The sequence below is a fragment of the Delphinapterus leucas genome, chromosome 3 (assembly GCF_059928025.1).
Source record: "Delphinapterus leucas isolate spDelLeu-1000000601 "Yukka" chromosome 3, BTC_Dleu_Yukka2, whole genome shotgun sequence".
In the NCBI taxonomy this organism is placed as follows: Eukaryota; Metazoa; Chordata; class Mammalia; order Artiodactyla; family Monodontidae; genus Delphinapterus; species Delphinapterus leucas.
The window spans coordinates 13,521,399-13,543,914 of record NC_143131.1 but is presented as its reverse complement, the minus strand read 5'-3'; positions in this window follow the sequence as shown (position 1 = coordinate 13,543,914).

Below are 22,516 nucleotides of genomic sequence, written 5' to 3'. Positions count from 1 at the left end.
CCTGTGGGCAATTGCTTTTCCTAATTCTGTTTGATTTTCTGAGAGCAGATACCATCATTCAAAGCACATATGAAATCATGCACCTGGGCATTTAAATTTGGGATTGAATCTCCTGCAGACCTGAGCTTGAAAAAAAAAAGTCTTCGGGGAATTAGCGTTTTCCCAGCAGTGGATTTGATAACCCTGAAAAAGTGTTTCTGAACCCTACTGTCAGTCACAGCACTCAGTTGTTTTAAAGTGCCAGACAAGGGAAATAGATTTGATTAAGAAGATTTCTATTCCACTGACAAGGTATTTGAAGATTCTAATAGACAAAAATGAATCATGTGCTACGAGATGGTTTGTAAGTTTTCTAAGTTTTTCTTCTGGTTTATACTATTTGGCACTTCAAGTAAGCTGTGCCCAAGAAATGTCTTAGCTGCTTGCTTTGGAAAAATAAAATCCAATCTGTGTGAAATCTAGAAAAGAAAGCTCTCTTTTACCATCACTGTGCTCTTTCTTATACATCACTCGTTCGTTCATTTTTTTTCTTTTTAAAGAAGATGTTGGGGGTAGGAGTTTATTAATTAATTAATTAATTTTTGCTGTGTTGGGTCTTTGTTTCTGTGCGAGGACTTTCTCTAGTTGTGGGAAGCGGGGGCCACTCTTCATCGCGGTGCGCGGGCCTCTCACTATTGCGGCCTCTCTTGTTGCGGAGCACAGGCTCCAGACGCGCAGGCTCAGTAGTTGTGGCTCACGGGTCTAGTTGCTCCGCGGCTTGTGGGATCCTCCCAGACCAGGGCTTGAACCCGTGTCCCCTGCATTATCAGGCAGATTCTCAACCACTGCGCCACCAGGGAAGCCCCACTCATTCATTCTTCATTTGGGTTTCATTGCTGCTTTCCGTGTTAGGTGCAGAATTCTTGCACATGGTGGCAGATGGGAAACACTGGATAGGGGAGGTCGCTGCAAGCAGCTGTAAGCCAACAGTGACAAGAGTTGGAGGATAAATGCCCCGGCTCCCTCATCTCTCAGGTGCGATAACCCTGAGGCACGCCTGGCTCCGTCTCCTACCAGTTCCCAGCAGGACTGAGCCCCAGTCGTCGGCAGGGGCGCCCTGCTCCTGAACCCAGCATGCACTGCTTTCCTTCTCTTCTTCATATCACACTTCCAGTCGCCACTCAGTACTTTTTTTGGCAGGGCCAAAAATTTTTTTTTTTAATTTTTAAAACAAATACTGATACGGTTGAGGTTTAGACTCAAAACACTCAGTGGCCCCTATAGCCTTCCCTGACCAGAGCCTGTAAACCCCCTAACATATTCTTGTCAAATTACACTTCCCACCACAATTTAAATATTGGTTTGTAAATTCATGATATTCTCATGGTTCACCTATATTAATCTAAATACAAATTTTGAGAAAAAAAATCACTGAAACGGGTACCAAGGCTTGATTTGTGACCCAAGATATGATCTATCCTGGAGAATGTTCCATAAGCACTTGAGAAAATGTGTATTCTGTTGTTTTTGGATGGAGTGTCCTATAAATATCAATTAAGTCCATCTTGTTTAATGTATCATTTAAAGCTTGTGTTTCCTTATTTTCCTTATTTATTTTCATTTTGGATGATCTGTCCATTGGTAAAAGTGGGGTGTTCAAGTCCCCTACTATGATTCTGTTACTGTCAATTTCCCCTTTTATAGCTGTTAGCATTTGCCTTATGTACTGAGGTGCTCCTATGTTGGGTGCTCCTATGTTGGGTGTACTGAGGTGCTCCTATGTTGGGTACAATTGTTATATCTTCTTCTTGGATCGACCCAGTACTTTTGGGGGTCACCTCACAAATAAACTACAATAAACACAAATAAACACAAATAAACAAATAAACTACTTGCCCTTGAATCCTTGTTTCCTGGTCTGCTCCTATGGGAGCCCAACAGAAGCCAGTGAGGGAGGAGGAGACTGAAAGGAAGGCAGATGTCAGAGCGTGGAGGGCTGGGATTCTCAAAGCATGGTCCATGGAACCCCGGTGTTGCCTGAGACCCTTTCAGGATGTATAAGTCAAATCAGGTTTTCATAATAGTGCTAAGATGGTATTTGCCTTTTTCTCCGTTGTGATATGTCACTGTCAGAATGCAAATCAAGGGTGGATAGGAAAGATATCTCACGCCCTTGGATCGGAAGAATTAATATTGTTAAAATGGCCATACTACCCAACGCGGTCTACAGATTTAATGCAATCCCTATCAACTTACTCAAGGGTGGGTAAAACCAGTGGGGCTTTAGCACAAATCAAGGCTGAACTAGGAGTCATACATATATACGAGTTTCACTTTAAAATGTCCTTGATGAAGCTGTAAAAATGATTACTTCTTACTAATTCTCTTCTTTTGGGTATAGTTTTTTAAAAATTCTGTGTAACGGAATGGGAAATACGCATAAAGTGCTCTGTGTACTCCAGCTCCAATGGTTGACTTGAGCTGTGAGCTGAACTAGCCTCATGCTTCACAAAGCGCCGTTTTTACTTGGAAGAATGACTGGCAGATGATCGAACTATGATTATTCAGACTTAGATACTTGCCAAATGTTTTCTCAAAAATGAACAAAGTAATATTTTTTGTTGCCAATAATAAAATTTGAGCTTCCAAGTGAGAACTAGACTTTTGGAAAACTTCTGTCATAGTTAGGTTGAGAGTTTCCTTAATATTTCAAGATTTTTCTGATGAGATGGGTGGTGATACTGAGAAGTGTTTTGTGATATCATGTAAATATGCTGGGACAACGTTTGCAAGATCTGCCTAACTCAGCCAATGTTTTCCAAATGACCAATGTGTGATGGTTCAGCATCTTGTATGGGTGAAAGATCCATTCAAAGAGCAAGATAGTCCAGTGGATTTTAATATAATAGTATATGAAAAAGTCACTGATATGATTTTGTGTTCCACATGGCAACTAACTGCTAAGAAATGACCACATGCTGAGGGTTGGTGCAATATCAAAAAAGAATATCTACAACGATCTGAAATGCCTATTAAACACTCGTCTGGTTTCCAACTGCATGTCTGTGTGAGGATGGCTTGTCTTCAGATTTATCAACATAATCTATCACAACAGATTGAATGCAGATGTGGGAATCTAGTTGTCTTCTATTAAGTCAGACACTGAAGAGATTTGCAAAAATGTAAAACAGTGCCACTCTTTTCACTAAAAATGATTTGTTTTGGAAAATAGAGTTAGCCTTCATAACCTGATTTGTGTTAATAGTACGTGTTATTTATATTAATTATATTAACATGTAATGGCTTTATTATTGTTATTTAAAAATACATTCATAATTAAAATAACATCTTCTCAGTTTACATTTCTAATATGGTGAGTGTTGGTAGATGTAACCCACAGACATAAAAATCCTTTGAGGTCCTTGATACCTTTTACAAGTGTAAAGGGATTCCACGATTAAAAAGTTTGAGAACTGGGCTTCCCTGGTGGTGCAGTGGTTGAGGGTCCGCCTGCCAATGCAGGGGACACGGGTTCGTGCCCCGGTCCGGGAGGATCCCACATGCCGCGGAGCGGCTGGGCCCGTGAGCCATGGTCGCTGGGTCTGCGCGTCCGGAGCCTGTGCTCCGCAGCGGGAGAGGCCGCAACAGTGAGAGGCCTGTGTACGGCAAAAAAAAAAAAAAAAAAAAAAAAAAAAAGAAAGTTTGAGAACTGCTGATGTGGAGCCTTGCCCATTGCAGGATTTTAGATATTCTCACCAATTCGGCAGGGAGCCCCTGAAGAGTTTTAAGGAGGTAAGTTCCAAGTTGAAGCAGATCTTAAAAATCATTAACCTTGAATGTGTGTTTGTGTGTGTGATGAAAATGTTAACAACTTCTGCAGCTCTGGGAGGCAGCGGATGCTAATGGGGCATTTGCAGTCTGTTCCATCAGTCCCTCTAGCGAGAGACACCTACTCCAGCAGGTGCACACAGGGGCCCAGCGCCCTGGTAAGGAAGGCTTCCTTTCTTGTCTTAAAGTCCTGATGTGAAGCGATTGTAAGTCGGGAAAACGATTCCTTTTCTTTCCCTTCTGTTTGGCTGCACGATTCTATCTCCAACAATTTCCTCAAACCTGCTTCCTCCTCTCCCTTCCCAGCAGTACAGCCCTGGTGCAGATCTTCCCCGTCTACCTTCTGGGTGATTTGTACGGCATCTCACCAGATCTCCTAGTCTCCTGAATTGCTTTTCTCTACTCTGTCCACTCATATTACCCCCTCCCTCCGTCTCCCTCCCCCCGTCTCCCTCCCCATGCTTTGTGGCTTCCTGTTGCCTGAAGAATGAAGCCTGGACTCCTGAACTGGGGATCACAGAAGACATTGTGGATGCCCATCAAATAACCACGTGCCCCTCCACATTTCCCAGCCTCCCTTGCTGTTAGACCGGGATCATGTGACAAGGTTTTGGTCATTTGGGAGACGGATGAAAAGGGATAGAAGCCACTTCCAGACCTGGCCCTTAAACACATCCCATGGTATCCTCCAGTTTTCTTCTGTCCTTCTGGGATGACTTCATAGCTATGTGTTGTGTTATGGGATGTATTGTGTCTCTTAAAAGCTGTGTTGAAGTCCTAACCCTCAGTAGCTTTGAAAATGGCCTTATTTGGAACTACAGTCTTTGCAGACAGAATCAAGTTAACATGAGGTCACTGGAGCAAGCCCTAATCCAGCATGACTGTGTCCTTATAAGAAGAGGGGAATTTGGACACAGACAGACACAGAGGGGAGAAGGGCATGTGAAAGTGGAGGCAGAGAATGGGATTATGCTGTCACAAACCAAGGAACACCTGAGGCTACCAGAAGCTGGAAGAGGCAGGGAAGGATCCTTCTCTACAGGCTGAGGAGTGAGTACGGCCCTGCCAGACCTCGATTTCAGACTTCTAGCCTCCAGAACTGTGAGACAATACATCTCTGTATGCATACATCAACACATCTCTGTGGATTTTCACGATACAGTTTTTTACAGCAGCCCTAGCAAACTAATGCAGTGTGCTGCACAGAGTCGTTTCTGGGTGGAGGAGGCTGCTTGGCCTGCTTCAGGCTTTTTGTGAATGAGAAACAAAACCTCACTGTGACAAGCCATGGAGATTTAAGACTTCAGTTATTACTGCAGCACTGTCAGGCTTATCCTGATACTTAAGCACATGAGGACACCCCGACTGACCTTTTCAAGTATCATCTGTTACCTGATTTTCCAGTGATATACTTTATGCCTTTGGGATTTGAACTCTTTCTGTCTGAAAAGTTCCTCCTTCCCTTTTTTGTCAGGAGAAATCATATGCTGTTAAAGCCCAGCTTTAAAGCCCATCACTTGCTCTGGAGACATGTTAGTTGTATCGGTTACCTATTGCCACCACAGTGCTATGTAATAAATGACCCTAAAACTCAGTAACATCCAATAACATGTTTCCATGGGCGTACTTGGTGTTGGCTGATCTAGTCTGGGCTCACCTGGCCTTGCCTTCTAGCTGTGATTTAAGTCCAGACTGCTTCACATGTTTCTTATCCTCCTTGGACCAGTATCACCTACCCAACACATGTTTTTCTTATAGTCATGGCAGAAGCACAAAAGTGTAAGCCCAGCCATGCAATTACATTTTAACTTGCTACTCACGTCTTGTCCATTAACATCCCTTTTTCCAAATTAAATCCCATGGCCCAAGCCTAACAAATATGGGATGGGGAAAGTATACTCTGCTCATGGAGTTGGGTGAGTGCACGACTATTGACTGAGTAATCATTTGATCTAATCTATCATTTAACCTTTCTAAATCTCTATTTTTCTCATCAGTAAAATGGGGGCAATAGTAATTACCTCACTGTATTGTGGTAAAAATTAAATGAGACATTGTAATGTGATGTACACAGGATAGCAGGATTTCCTGAGATGGTGGCTGTTATGATCATCAAAAGGACTGTCGTAGACTCCGGACGGGAGGACATATTAAGGCATCATTTAATACTTTCAAGTGTACAGAAGAGTTGCAAAAAGAGTGCAAAGAACTTTTGTGTGCACTTCACCCAGATTCACCAGCACTTAACATTTTGCCACATTTGCCTTCCCTGCACCGTTTCAGAGTTCGATGCAGATAGCTTGCCCCCAGTTTTTTACGGAGGTGTCTCTTGACTGGAATAGGGTATTATAGCTCGGTCTTTAAAGAAGGACTTTACAGTGGGACGTGACAGTTTCTACTAATCAGCTCGCGAACTGAGATGGGAGAGGCTCCTGTGTGGTGCCTTTGGGCACTGACATCCCCTTGTCTTTTAGACGAAAGCTCAGATGGTAACCTAGACCATTTTCTAAAAATAAATATTTTCCTATGTTGCTACACAGTTTTTTACAAAATATTTATTTATTTATTTTTGGCTGTGTTGGGTCTTAGTTGCAGCATGTGGGATCTTTCGTTGCAGCGCATGGGCTTGTCTCTAGTTGTGGCGCGTGAGCTCCAGAGTGCGTGGGCTCAGTAGTTGTGGCACACAGGCTTAGTTGCCCCGTGGCATGTGGGATCTTAGTTCCCCGACCAGGGATCAAACCTGTGTCCCCTGCATTGGAAGGCGAATACTCAACCATTGGACCACCGGGGAAGTCCTGTAACCTAGACCATTTGATGAAAGAAAAAAATCCACTCTCACCCAAATATAAATCCAGCAGGAACAACTAGTTGGGGAGTATGCCTTTGGTCAGTGGGCTCTGGCTCTCTGGAGTTATTCAAAAGGATCCGCACAGCCAGGTGTGGATGGGAAGTTTCCTAGCTAATTGTTCTAACCCATAGCCCTGGTCATGTTGCTCATCTGATTAAATGCTTCAAAGGCTTTAAACTCACAGAAATAGAGAGAATGGTGGTTGGCAGGGGTTGGGAGTGGGGGGGGGGAAATGGGGAGATGTTGGTCAAATGTTGCAAACTTCCAGTTATAAGATGAGTAAGTTCTGGGATGTAATGTACAGCATGGTGACTATAGTTAACAATACTCCAGTGTATACTGACACCTGGCTAAGAGAGTAGACCTTAAGTGTTCTCGCCACACACACACAAGGGTAACTATGTGAGGTGTTGGGTGTGTTAATTTGCTTGATTGTGGTAATAATTTCACAGTGTATATCATGTTGCATACCTTAAGTATATACATTTTTAATTTGTCAGTTATACCTCCATAAAGCTGATTTAAAAAAGGCTTCCCACTAATCAAAGGATGGAGGGAGATGTCCCAGTGTGGAGTGCAGGCAGCGCCTTCCAGGTCACCGTCCCACAGGCCATGTTTTGCACGTGGCTTTGTGCTCTGCACAGGCTGGCCTCCATATGTTGAGTTTCTATCTCTTCCTTTTCCATCTGGAACACTTGTCCCTTCCCTCTAGGGTCCAGCAAACCATTACTTCCTGTGTGAAGCCTTGGCCGGCTCCAGGCAGGGTCATGCTGACATCTCTGCTCCACGACCAAGGACTCCCAGCTGATGGGAGCCTGGTTCCCTTCACTGCCTCCCGCTCCAGGGCTGAGCCCTGGCTGGAGACTGTCTTCTTTCTTTTTTTAAAATAAATTAATTTATTTTTGGCTGCATTGGGTCTTTGTTGCTGCGTGCAGACTTTCTCTAGTTGTGGTGAGCGGGGGCTACTCTTCGTTGCGGTGCGTGAGCTTCTCATTGCAGTGGCTTCTCTTGTTGTGGAGCACGGGCTGTAGGTGTGTGAGCTTCAGGAGTTGTGGCACCCGGGCTCAGTAGTTGTGGCTCGCAGGCTTCAGTAGTTGTGAGTCGCGGGCTCTAGAGCACAGGCTCAGTAGTTGTGGTGCACGGGCCTAGTTGCTCCGTGGCATGTGCGATCTTCCCAGACCAGGGCTCGAACCCGTGTCCCCTGCATTGGCAGGCTTAACCAGTGTGCCACCAGGGAAGCCCTGGAGACTGTCTTCTCATCTTCCTGTCTCCCAAGCTGTGCCTGACACAGAGTAGACAGGCAAGGAATCGCATAAACAAGTCAATACGTGGACAGATGCTACAAGATATACTCTCAAAAATAAAAATTTATGAGTTTTTATGTAGTGGGAGGGCTTAAATTGCTTCCTCAGCTATCAGCTAAGTCACGTGGGTGTTAGAAAGAAACTGTGGTCCACTGTAGCCATTCTCTCTGGATGGCTAAGGAAGAAGCGGTGTTTCCATCTAGGAATTCCTTCCCAGAACTGCCTGGAAAATTTCTATGTTTTTCCAAAATCCCACATGCTGAGGATAAAATCAGACAAGCAATTGGGGAAATGGGAAAAACAATAATTCTCCTGTGAGAATGAAAGCTTAATCATCAACCTGGAGACATAACTAGTTAGGAGTCCCTGACATAAGGTCAAAAGTAAGAGCAGGAAGCAATGACGAGCGGAAGGGTCAGGACATTTCAGGAAACAATGACAGGAGAGCTTAGGACGGAAGTGTTCACCATCTACTCAGTCAGTCTTGCTTGTAGCTGTTGTGTGTGTGTGTTCATGGCCCTGCCTCCTGCTAATGGTGACTCATTCTTAGTGTACTTTATACAGATGTTGTGAGTAGGGTTATAAGAAACAGTAAGTTTGGAAGCCAAATAGGCCCTTAAACTGCAATTTTGACATGTGAGAACAGTGCTGTAAACCCTGCTGAGAGGCTCAAATGTTAAGTCATTTAAATACTATCAGATAGTATTCGGTGTTTTCCCGTGTTTGAATAGCTGCTGTAGGTTGCAGTTCTTTGTAAAATGGACAATATTTTCATTGTATTAAAAAAAAGGAAGGGAGCTTATGTTTCACTGTTTTTATGTAGCCACTCATGTAAAAACATGTCAACAGGGGATGTCCCTGGTGGCACAGTGGCTGAGAATCCGCCTGCCAATGCAGGGGACACGGGCTCAAGCCCTGGTCTGGGAAGATCCCACATGCCGCGGAGCAGCTAAGCCCATGCGCCACAACTACTGAGCCTGCGCTCTAGAGCCCACGAGCCACAACTACTGAAGCCCGTGTGCCACAACGACTGAGCCTGTGTGCCACAGCTACTGAAGCTCGTGTGCCCTAGAGCCCGTGCGCCACAGCAAGAGAAGCCACCACAATGAGAAGCCCCCACTCGCCGCAACTAGAGAAAGCCCGCACGCAGCAATGAAGACCCAACGCAGCCAAAATAAAAAAGAAAATAAAAAATAAAAACATGTCAACAAAATGTTATAAAAAATATATAACAGCATGCGAGAATTCCTATTTCTGAGAAATAGGAATTTCTATTTCTCATTCCTGAATACCTATTTCTCATTCCTGAATCTCAACAGCAAATATCTGTTGAGAATTTAGGAACACTAAAGAAGCTTTTGTCAGTTAATGTAGGGACCCTTTGTCGTTGGAAAACAAGCCAAGAAAGAAGCAAATAGTAATTATGTCACAGGAAGTAGGGTCAGAATCATGGTAAAAGAAGGAGCTGACGGTCTTCACATGGACCAGGCTGGGAGGTTCTTGGAGGAAAACCGAGTTTTGTGCAGGTAAGTTATATTTGCCTCAGGTTCTTCAGGAGAGATCTGCCCCCAGCACTGCCGGGGGAGCAGAGGGGCACATGGAGGAGGAGAGGCAGAGCTGGGTCGAGTGGCACTGTTTGGGCTTCCCCACCCCAGGGTAACCCAGGAGGTGGGCTTGTGCCTCCCCTTGTTAGAGCCAGTAGGAAGCTCCCAGGGTCTGTGAGACCCATATAGGGGCAGGATGGAAGGGCTTTCTCCCTTGGAGAGGAGGGGGCTGTCCTGAAAGGTGTGATGCATGGGGAGGGCTTGAAGGAGAATGTGGTGACTTGGGGGCCAGGACAATCTCAGGCCCCCTGGAAGTCTGGGCAGTGAGGCCTCAGGTCAGCCTTTTGGGGTCCAGTGAGTAGCCCCAGGCTCTCCTGTTGTGGATTGTGTGTTAAACCAAGTTCCCATCCAGGCTGGAAATCCGAATTCAAGTGTTTCAAGGGGCTGGGGGCTTCCCTTGGGTTACATTTTTATTTATTACTTGGCTCAGATGCTAAGATCTAACTCTTGGTGGAAATACAGCATCCTTTTCAAATGCATGGAAAATGCCTTTAGGGAGACCCCTCACTCAAACCTCTATGCCCTTCTCAGATTCCTAGAAAAGCGGAAAGACAAAAATACTATGACCTCAAGGAAGATATAATGCTATTACCACCAGGGAACGGAAGAATTTGCTTCAGAGCCAAACAATGGCCCATTTGCACAGACCAGGTAGAGTGAGGTCATGGCTGGCTCTGATCACCAACCCAAAACTTTCATAAAGTCTCAACTATTTCCTGTGCACCAAAAAATTGTAGCTGTTATCATAGAGCCCTGGCTGTTAATAAGGCAGTGTGACTTAGAGCTGAGAGCCCAGTGTTTGGAGTCAGGCAGCACCAAGAATGAATCCCAGCTCTGCCATTCACTGCATAACATGGCGCCTCCGCTCATGCATCTTCTAATGTCTACCCCGCGGGCGGAGGGGTAGGATGGCTGAGGTGTCAGGCCGATGGCCCTTAGTTCAGGTTCTGCTTCCCAGGCCACACTGAATGCCTGGTAGCCTTTACATTTATGTGAAGAATAGGGTTCAAGGTTTAATCCCTTGCTTTGATTTAATCCAGATCAGTGGGTCGCATTGCTGTGGTCACATCATGCTCGTAAGTATTAAAGCCGTTGATGAGCTATCAAAAACGGCTAAGATGTCAGGGGTTTCCAATAACTCTTGTCTGGAAAGCTCAACCAATAGCAAAGCTGGGACTCGAACCATTTACAGAATTCTGGTCCTTATCCCAGGACCTGCTGTGTCTCCCCTCTTGGGTCTCCTGTGTTCTGTATCCCCACTCTCTCCCTTTTTCTTGGTTTCTTTTCACTTTCTCATCTACCCTTTCTTCTCTTTGATGCTGTGTTTTACTTTTTCTCACCCCACCTTTTTTTTTTTTTTATTTATTTTTTTATTTTTTATTTTTTTTGCGGTACGCGGGCCTCTCACTGTTGTGGCCTCTCCCGTTGCAGAGCACAGGCTCCGGACGCGCAGGCTCAGCGGCCATGGCTCACGGGCCCAGCCGCTCCGCGGCATGTGGGATCTTCCCTGACCGGGGCACAAACCCGTGTCCCCTGCATCGGCAGGCGGACTCTCAACCACTGCGCCACCAGGGAAGCCCTCACCCCACCTTTTTTTCCTTCTCCTTATTCATCCTTTGACCTGACCTCTGGTCAGGTGTTAATAATTTTGAGAAGTCTGTGTTCTCTCTTCTGCAGCCTCTCCCTTCACCAGGAACAGTCAAATGTTGCAGGGATGGGGGACTGTTTCCCACCAGATTAACCCTTTCTGTAGAGCACAAGAAGAACAACTCACTAAAGACTGAACACACTTTTCATTCCTCGGAGTTTGCTGAGGGTTTGAATGAAAGCAAATGCGCACCCACAGGAAGCAGCGGGGCTGGCCCTCGGCAAGACAGGAAGTAAATTATGTTCGTCTGTGTCTTTGGCAGTCCAGTGACCTTGGAGTGGGGTCCTCTGCCTTCCCTATGGCCCTGGGTCCATCCTCCCTGGTCTTTTAGCCCTTTCTGGCCCCTAATGCCCAGGAGTCCCGCTTCCTCGGGCTGTTTTCTATATCCCTCAGGTGCCTCCTGGCTGCCCACTGATTGGTTCACCTGTTCTCCATCTTCACACTCAGGGAGCTTTGATGATAATCTAGCTTCCATCCTGCTTCTTCAAAACTTTGTTCCACGCCCTTCAAGGAGTCAGTTAGCTAATCTGCTAAACAAGCGTGGGCTTCTTAGAAGCAAAACACCAGCTTTCTGATGTCAATTCACTTGCCTTCTCGGGGCACGGCTGCAGCCCTGAGGGGATGAGGGTTACTAGAAAATAATAACCCGAAAGCTCTCTGCTCCAAAGGGTCTCTCCTCAGCCCACCGAGCTGCCATGTGCCACAAATTGGAAATTCATTTGCGTTTATAAATTTTCTTTTAAAATGAAACACCTCCTGGGAGGATTGGTCCTATACGTTGTTATTGCTTTAGTGTCTGTGATTATTAGGACGTAGAGTCATCCGTCGGAAATGATACTCCCACTACAATATTGCTGTGATGTGAATGTTCCATCTACCTTACATTGTTCTTCATATGTGGTTTCCAGAAAAATGTTGTTGGGAAAGGGGAGGATTGTTATTTCTCTAAAATAATATTCACCTTTTTTAGTGACCTTTAATGGCTCCATCATCCCTGAATTTCAAAGTCCTTCCTAATCCTATGTATTTTTGTTTAGCCTGCATTCTCACTAGCACGTGACAAATTTCCTTATCTAAATGCTGGTTTCTGGGTTGGCCATTGTGGCAAGGGATATAATTTGGTGGCATTCTGGGTCTAAGGGCAGCTTTGACGGTGGGGGAGGCACATGATTTATGAGGCAACCCAAGAGCTCCTCCTAAATCACACTCTACCACTGACCCTACATGTATCCCTGCGATAGCAACAGTGTCCATTCATGGGCTTAGGCCTTTTGGAAAGAACGTGAAGGATCTTCAGTGGTCATGTAGCTCCATGCCTTCATTTGTTTTTTGTTTTTTTTTTTGCGGTACGCGGGCCTCTCACTGTTGTGGCCTCTCCAGTTGCGGAGCACAGGCTCCGGACGCGCAGGCTCAGCGGACATGGCTCACAGGCCCAGCCACTCCGGGGCATGTGAGATCTTCCCGGACCGGGGCACGAACCCGTGTCCCCTGCATCGGCAGGCGGACTCTCAACCACTGAGCCACCAGGGAAGCCCTTCATTTGTTTTTATAGAGGGGAAATCCAAGGTCTCTGAGGTTGGATATTTGGCTAAACTCACACAGATGCAATGCTGGGTCTAAAACTCCAGTCTCCTAACTGGAGAGTACTGCGTTTTCCACCCCATAACACCTTGGTTGAGTAGGGATTGTGCACGATCAATGACCACAGTCATCAGACAAATACCATCTGGGAGGAGTAATACCTGAGATGGTTGCTATCTACCCCTCAGCTGCCTGGTGTTAATGTAGGAAAGGAAAAGGAAAGTCAGAAGTAGGACCACTCCTGGGAATGACTTACTGTATCTAGAGCAGCATGGTCCAGTAGAAACACAAGGCAAGCCACGTGTGTCCTTTAAAATTCTCTAGTAGCCACATTTAAAAAGTAAAATAATTTTTTAAAAAAGTAAAATAATTTAAATAATATATTTGAATTCTAATTATATATTAATTACTTAATTTTAATCAATATATTTTATTTAATCGGACATACCTGAAATTCAATATAAAAATTATTAATGAGCTATTTTGCTTTTTTTTTTTTTTTTTTTTGGTACTAAGGCTTCAAAATCTGGAGTGTATTTTACACATTCAGCACAACTCAGAACTAGCCACATGTCACGTGGCTATTGGTACCATATGGGCCAGTGCAATTCCACTCTACACTTGGTCACTCTATCTGGTCTCCTCTGTTTGCTGTACTGGAGTATGGGGCCCCATAATCTGGGAGGTTCAGGGAGATCACCCTGATTCTTCATCCCCTATAAATAAGGGGATCATATAATTTATTAAGCAAACCAAGACACTGTTTAGGGTGAAAGGAGGGGGCACTCTTAAAAGCTGTGCCAGACAACAAACATATACTAGCACTGAGCCGGCAGACCAGGACATGTGGTCTCCTAGTTATAACCAGACTACCATCAGAGGAGACTCTGGATGCCGAGGTTGCTGTGGGGATCACTGGGTAGCCCCGGGTGGCCAACGGGCAGTGAGAGATGGAAGACACGTGAACGAAGGCAGTGAAGAGGCATCGAGGAGCGTCTGGGCAAAGTACCTGTGACTTAAGCCAGGATGAAGGAGGCGCTAATCAACTGAGCAAGTACAAAAAAGAGGAAATGAGCTTAAACTGCACAATGTAAAATTTATATCCGACCCAAGCAGACCTCCCTGGTGCTGAGAAGGCATTTCTGAGACTGGGGATGCTAATGGCTTCTAGAGACTTTAAAAGCAGGAGGCTAGTGCCTCCTGTGGACTTTAAACTCCACTTTATCCAAGGCAAAGACCTACCTGCTGCAAAGAAAGAAGATAAAATAATTAGCAGATGTCTGAGTCCCTTCAGCACTAGATCCCATGACAAGATTTAGCTATTGGTTGTAGGAAATGTTCCAAAGATGAAGAAAAATTTTAGCCAGATAAAATCTGGTTGCAAACATTTGTTAAAGTGCAAACCTTGAAGAAAATAAGAAAAAAAAAAAACCAACATACATTTTGATGACTATTGGTACGGTAGAAAGAAATGATTCTCACATTTTTATCTGTGTAAGGTTTAAGAATTACAGCGAGAAGGAATCTTTCCTAGCAGCTTTTACTCACAAATATTGTTTAAAAAAAAAAAACAAGCAGTACTACGGTTTGTCTCGATCATCCTGACGTGCCATCATTTGAAATAGCAGGTACTTCACGTGTTACATTAAACCAAATATTTTCAGCTATAAGTTAATTTCTATTGTAAAGTAATACCAAAGCAAGCATCTATATTATGCATTATAATATTCAACAGGGAGTAGATCTCAGTGGTGAAAACTGAGTCTTAGAGTCAATTAGTGTGGCCGATAACAAAAATAACAAAACGTAGTTCTATGATTCTATGAACAGGCAGAAAGAGGACTGTGTGTATTTATGAGTGTATATATGCACACATGAGATGTATTTTCATACCCAGAATATTTTTGGCCTTTATTTTAAAGTCAACTTTGATAAAGTATAATTTACATGCAACGAAATGCATCCATTTTAGACAAATGTATACACATGTGTTACCACCACTGCAATCAAAATTTAGGGAGGTTCCATCATACCGGAAAGCTCTCTAATGCCCTTTTCCCACAGCCTCAGGTAACCGTTTTTCCTTCATGGTTCCTAAACTGTGCTGAGGCACCCTGGGACACCACAGCAAACTCACCATGGACATTCACAATTTCCAAGGGAAACACGAGACTTCTGCTCAACACCTCAGGAACCCCTATTATGAAGTTGTTTGGACCTAACCTCTAAATAAATAGAACCTTCAGGTATTTTGGCTTAGGTGCCATGAAAAAATTACTGAGATGCTAATAATAACATTTTCAAGGCTCATCCATGTTTTCGCATGTATCGCTATATCATTCCTTTATAATGGTGTGAAGTGTTTTAATGCCACACAATTTCTCTAAAGAAAGCTGCTATGAACGTTCATATATAGATCTTTTGAGTACATATGTTTTCATTTTTCTTGGGTAGAAATCTAGAAGCAGAATTTCTGGGTCATATGTTAAGTGTATGTTTAATTTTTTCAGACACTGCCAAACTGTTTTCCAAAGCACAATTTTACACCTCCCGTCGCTCTACTTCCTTGACAACATGGCATAGCCAGTCTTTTAATTTTAGCCATTCTAGTGGGCGTATGGTGTTAACTCATTGTGCTTTTTTTTTTTTTAACATCTTTATTGGAGTATAATTGCTTTACAATGGTGTGTTAGTTTCTGCTTTATAACAAAGTGAATCAGTTATACGTATACATATATCCCCATACCTCTTCCCTCTTGCGTCTCCCTCCCTCCCACCCTACCTATCCCACCCCTCTAGGTGGTCACAAAGCACCGAGCTGATCTCCCTGTGCTATGCGGCTGCTTCCCACTAGCTATCTATTTTACATTTGGTAGTGTATATATGTTCATGCCACTCTCTCACTTTGTCCCAGCTTACCCTTCCCCCTCCCCGTATCCTCAAGTCCATTCTCTAGTAGGTCTGCGTCTTTATTCCCGTCTTGCCCCTAGGTTCTTCATGACCATTTTTTTGGTTTGTTTTTTAGATTCCATATATATGTGCTAGCATACGGTATTTGTTTTTCTCTTTCTGACTTACTTCACTCTGTATGACAGACTCTAGGTCCATCCACCTCACTACAAATAACTCAATTTCATTTCTTTTTATGGCTGAGTAATATTCCATTGTATTTATGTGCCACATCTTCTTTATCCATTCATCTGTTGATGGACACTTAGGTTGCTTCCATGTCCTGGCTATTGTAAATAGAGCTGCAATGAACATTGTGGTACATGACTCTTTTTTTTTTTTTTTTTTTGCGGTATGCAGGCCTCTCACTGTTGTGGCCTCTCCCGTTGCGGAGCACAGGCTCTGGACACGCAGGCTCAGCGGCCATGGCTCACGGGCCCAGCCGCTCCGTGGCATGTGGGATCTTCCTGGACCGGGGCACGAACCCGTGTCTCTTGCATCGGCAGGAGGACTCTCAACCACTGCGCCACCAGGGAAGCCCCATGACTCTTTTTTAAATTACGGTTTTCTTTTAATTTGCATTTTCCCAATGACTAATGATGTTGAGAATCTTTTCATGTGCTTATTGACAATTTGTATATCCTCCTTAGTGAGGGCATTTGAAATCTTTTGCCCATTAAAAAAAATAAACTAGTTTGACTTCTTATGATTAAATTATAAACATTCTTTTGTTCTTAAGACAAGTTCATTGCTTCTCCCGGTCTGCAGTTTGACTTTTCATTGTCTTAACTGTACCATCCAAAGAACAAAAGCTTTCAATTTTGATGAAGTCCATTTTATTAATATATATATTTAAATGATTTGTGCTTTTTTGTGCCCTAAGAGCTTTTTGTCTACTTCAAGGCCACAAAGATTTTCTCCTACTTTTTTCTAGATATTTTACAGTTTTAGCTTTTACATTTAGGTTTGTGACCTATTTGAGTTTGCTTTTGTATATGGTGTGAGGTAAGATTACAGGTCCATTTCCTTTTTGTAATGGATATCCAATTGTTCAAACAGCATTTCTATGGGGAAAGACCATCCTTTCCCCATTGAATCACCTTGGCATCTTTGTTAGATATTAATTGGCCATGTATATGTTGGTCTATTTCTGGACCCTCACTTCTTTTACATTCATCTTACAACTACCCTTTGCCAATACCATACTGTTGATTACTGTAGCTTTAGAGTAGTCTTGAAACTTAGGTAATGTAAGTCCTTCAAATTTGTTCTTTTTCAAAATTTGTTTGGCTGAATTATAAGTCCTTTGCATTTTTATATAAACTGTAGAATCAATATGACATTTCTATAGAAAAGTCTGCTGGAATTGATAGGCTCTTCCTCGAGGCTGTCAGGCCAACTCTCCGTGTTTGTCAGCCTCAGGAGTAATAAAAATAAAATTAAAACTATTGATGATATTACCCCCAAATAGGCAGAGATTAAAAGGACAATAATAAAGTTGGGAGACGTTTGTGAGGTGGAAAAATCCCACAGCCATGGGAGCCAAAATGTCCTGGATTCACGTCCCCCATTTTTCCCATTTTCTCATTGTGTGGCATTAGGGCAAGTGATCAAAAGATGGATTTTATAGTTTGCCACGAGGATTAAGGAGGATCTCACCAGCTACCTTTTTGATATAAAGGTACCTCACATTCAACAGATCGAAAAAGGAAGCCCCTATTTTCCCTGTCACACCAGCTTTCCTTTGGTCTTTTCTCTTAGTGGCCTAACTCTACTGCCTACCATCCATTCTAGCACAGATGTGCTCTTCATAGCAGCCTAGAATCTTTGGAGCATGCTGTTCACATTTTGATTTTCTCCCAACATAGAAATCAAAATATAAAAACAAAAACCAGAGACACCTCCCAGCCTCCTTTGCTGCTAGGATGCAGACATGTGACTGAGAGTCCACCAATCAGATTCACCAGCAGGGACTTTGAATCAGGAACTGTGTGAGCAAAGAGGCAGGATGGAGCATCTCCATTTGGCTGGCACAGGCAGTGTCCTTCCAGGGTCTCCTTGCCACCTTCTTCAGGGATTTATTCCTCAGCCTAGACCTGATCTACTCTTCCTTCCAAAGATTCTCTTAGGCACTTAATTCTGCATTGTAATCCTCTTCTTTTCAAATTAACTAGAGCAGAGTCCGTTGTTACAATTCAAAACCCAGAACAATACCCTAGAAGTGATACACACTGAAGTACTGAAGCCACACGGCCTCTCTCTCTCTGTCACCACTGTAACCAGTCAGTCACCAAGTCTTATCGGTTCTGCCCCCACCCCCGCCCTGCCACAACAGCTTCTGGATCCGTCTGCTTCTGTCCCCCACTCTCCCAGCCCTGCTCAAGCCACCATATCTCTCATCTGGTCTTGGGCCATAGCCTCTACTGGGTCTCTCCTTCCACTCTCAGTTCCCGCCTTCCAGGCTCATCCTCACACTATATCCAGGGTCATCTTTGAAAAAAGGCAAACCTAATATTATCACATTCTGGCTTAAGACCCTTCTTGCTCTTAGTGTAAAGTTCAGCATCTTCACACTGGTTTACCGAGCCCTCCATAATCTGCCTCCTGCCTCTCTCATGAGATCCATCAGGTACCACTCCCCCAGCTATACTTTCCCTCTGTCCCTCGAATGGGCCAGCTCTTTTCTGTCTCAGGGCCCTCATTCACTCTTCCTTACACCTGGAATGTCTCATTGCCACCCAGCCAATCCTTCCTCACCTTTCAGATCCTAGCCTCCGTTTTACACCTCAGTGATACACAGCGTACTCTCCTTCTTCTCAGCACTTCTTACAGTTATAGTTAAATCACCCTATATTTGACCTAATAGTCGGTACAGCATAGAGTGTATAGCACATGTTTTGTAGCCAGACTGTACTATAGATCTGGTTCCTTCATTTTCTACAACTGTGACTTTGAACAAGTTACTTTATCTTTCCATCCCTCAGTTTCCTCATCTGTATAATGGGCACAATATTAGCACCGTACCTATATCTAAGGTTTGTTGTGCTTAGAACAGGGGTTGGTACACTTTCCCGTAAAAGGTCAGGTAGTAAATATTTTAGATTTCGTGCTCTCTGTCTTAATTACTCAGCTCTGACACTGTAGTGTGAAAGCACTATTATAGACAGTAATCCATACGTAAATGGGCATGGCTATATTCCAATAAAACCTTGTTTACACAAACAAGTGGTAGGCCAGATTTGGCCTACGGACTGTAATTTGCCAATCCCTGGCTTTGAATAGACTTAGCACAAAACAGGTACTCAGTAAGTGTTAGCTGTTATCATGAATTATTTTATTTCTCTCTTTCCTGTTAGAATAAAGGCTTCATGAGGGCAGAGACTATGCCTTTCTTCTTTGGTGCTGTATTTTCAGTGCCCAGCTTGGTAAGTAGTACATAGTAGAGGCTCAATAAATGCACATTTAATAAATGAGTATGTCAAGAGCTTAACCCAGAACCCAGGGCCAAGCTGGTGCTCAAGAATTGTTGGATTTCTTCTTCTCCTTCTTGTTTAAGAATGGTACTATTAACTCATTCGTAATAGGGCATTTATTTATTTATTTGTTTATATTTTTGGCTGTGTCGGGTCTTAGTTGTGGCATGTGGGATCGTTTGTTGAGGCATGTGAGCTTCTCTCTAGTTGTGTTGTGTAGGTTTTCTCTCTCTAGTTGTGGTGCGCGGGCTCCAGAACATGTGGGCTTTGGAGTTTGCAGCACGCGGGCTCTCTAGTTGAGGCACGCAGGCTCAGTAGTTGAGGCAAGCGGGCTTAGTTTCCCTGTGGCATGTGGGATCTTAGTTCCCTGACCAGGGATTGAAACTGCATCCCCTGCATTGGAAAGTGGATTCCTTTTTAAAAATAATTAATTAATTAATTTATTTATTTTTGGCTGTGTTGGGTCTTTGTTTTTTTCTCTAGCTGCGGCCAGCAGAGGCTACTCTTCATTGCAGTGCGTGGGCTTCTCATTGCGGTGTCTCTAGGCGCGCAGGCTTCAGTAGTTGTGGCACGTGGGCTCAGTAATTGTGGCTTGAGGGCTCTAGAACACAGGCTCAGCAGTTGTGGCACACGGGCTTAGTTGCTCCGTGCCATGTGGGATCTTCCCAAACCAGGGATGGAACCCATATCCCCTGCATTGGCAGATGGCTTCTTAACCACTGCACCACCAGGGAAGTCCCAGAAGGTGGATTCTTTACCACTGGACCTCCAGGGAAGTCCCAGGACATATATTTCAAGGTTTGTCTTTTAGTAGGAATAGGGAACTTGATTTCCTTGGCATAGATTTTCAAGGGCAGACTTTCTGAGTTCAATAAAATGACTTTTATGGCTCTCGATATCGGATAATAACATCATACATTATAATGACAACAGCTAGAACTCCTAGATGCTATAGGTGTTTTAATATAACTCTTTAATCTTCACCACAGCTCTATGAAGCAGATATTTCCCATTTATGGACAAAGGAACTGAGGTTTGGAAGGATAAGTATTTCATCAACTAGTAGTTGGCACAGCTGGAAATTGAACCCAGTGTCCTGGCTTCCAGTTTGATGCTCTTTCTACCAAGCTACACAGCTCCTTATGTGATCAGACTGATTTCCACAGGGGCTGACGGCATTGCTTCCTTACTAGTATGAGGTGTTGTCATTTCCATAACAATGTAAAATGGTGCAGCTGCTGTGGAGAACAGCCTGGCAGTTCCTCAGTAAGTTAAACATAGAATTACCATAAAATCCAGTGATTCCACCCCTAGGTATATACCCACATGATTTGAAAATAGGTGTTCAAACAAAAGCATGTAGAAAATGTTCATAGCAGCATTATTTACAATAGCCAAAAAGTGCAAATAACCCAAATGTTCATTAACAGGTGAGTAGAGCAACCAAATAAATTATATTCATACAATGGAATATTACTCAGCCAAAAATGGAACAGAAGTCTGATATGTGTTAAAACATGGAGGAATGCAGAAAACACGCTGAATGAAAGCAGCCACATACTGTATGATCCCATGTATTTGAAATATCCAGAACAGGAAAATCCACGGAGACAAAAACCAGATTAAGGGTAGCTAGGGGCTGGGGGCAGGAGGAAGTGGGGAGTGACTGGTAACGGGGTTTCTTTTTGGAAGGATGAACATGTTCTGGGATTGTTACTGAACCAAATTTGGGTCTACTCGCCCACGAGCAGTAAAGCCAATCTCCTGGCACTGGGTTGTGGTGAAGGAGAGGGCAGTATTTATTGTAGGAGCCAAACAAGGAGCCCAGGTAGCTAGTGCTAAAAAGGCGTGAACACTCATGAAGGCTTTCAGGGAAAGATTTTTTTAAGACAGGGTAAGAGAGGGGGCTGTGGGGTGTGTGATCAGCTTGTGGATGCTCTTCTGATTGGCTGGTAGGAAGTAACTGGGAGTCAACATCATCAACCTTCTGGTTCCGACCCGTCTGGGGTTTATGTGCTTGTGGGCAGCATGCAGTTAACTTCCTCCAGCCGGTGAGGGTTTCAGTATCTGCAAAACAGCTCAAAGGCCATGGCTCAGCATATCATCTATAGCCCTTGCAGAGGAACTAAAGGTCCTTGACTTCACTTAATGGCTAAACTACTATTATCTTGTCTTGCTTGACTGTTTTCCTTTCTTTCTGCATTTTCTCGCTTCTCTGATTAAATTTATTCTTTGACTAAAGTTTTTCTACAGACAAAGGCAGGCAGAGGACATGGGTGAGTGAGTGGGGTTGGGATCTATTCTGGGAAGGCCCCATAGGGTCTTGCTCAGTTACAGAATTAGTTGTGATGGTTGCACAGCAGTATGAATGCAACCTGTACACTTTCAAGTGGTAAATTTTATGTTATGTGTCTTTTACCACAGGGAACAAAAAGAGTCCATAACAAATCTGGAATACAATAGGGAAATAATTTCTCCCAGAAATAGCAACGTCTTGGTCCTACCACTACCTTTCTTACTCCTGCTCACCCTATGCTCTTTTTTTCTTCGGAGAAATATTTAGATTTCTCCCACATACACTTGGCGTCCAAACAGCCCACAGACAACCTCCGCCAAGCTGAGAACAAGTGTGCGGCTTGCACCAGCAAAGCCTGGCTTGTTCTTGTCTGTCCTGAGTAGATTTGCCGAGGCATCGGAAATAAGCAAGCTTTCTGCTGAGACGCCAGGCTTTCTCAGAACCACAGGGTTTAGCTCTAAAATGCCCTGTGCGCCTCTTTGCTCAGTTTTCCTCCTGTGTCTGAGGGAGAAGAAGGACGGAATTCTATGGGCTCCTTCTGGAGCTGGCATCAAACTCCACCACAATCTTTTCTCCAACCTGGAGTGTTTCCTTGGCAACCAAGTGAAGAGTCAGTCACTCACTTCTTACTAATGCTTGTTCAGTTTTGAACAGTTTGTCTTACTTGAAAAGAAACTGCAGAAGCTGCACTCTTGTTGTTGCTGTTTTTTTTTAAACCCGAGTTCCTGCCAGGCTTTTAAAGGGACCATCTAGATTTCCCCTCCAAAGCTGGAATACACAGTTAACAATCACACCAGTTGTACCTAGTATGTGTCAGGCTTTACATAGAATCACTCAGTCCATCTGTGTGACAATCCAGGAGGTAGGTATAATTATTATTCCCATTTTACAGATGAGGAAATGGAGGCACAGGAGGTCAAGTGCCTTTCCAAGGTCAACCAGTAGTACCATTTTTAGACTATATTGTAGACTAATTTCTTCAAACCTGTATGGTGTACCTGCATCT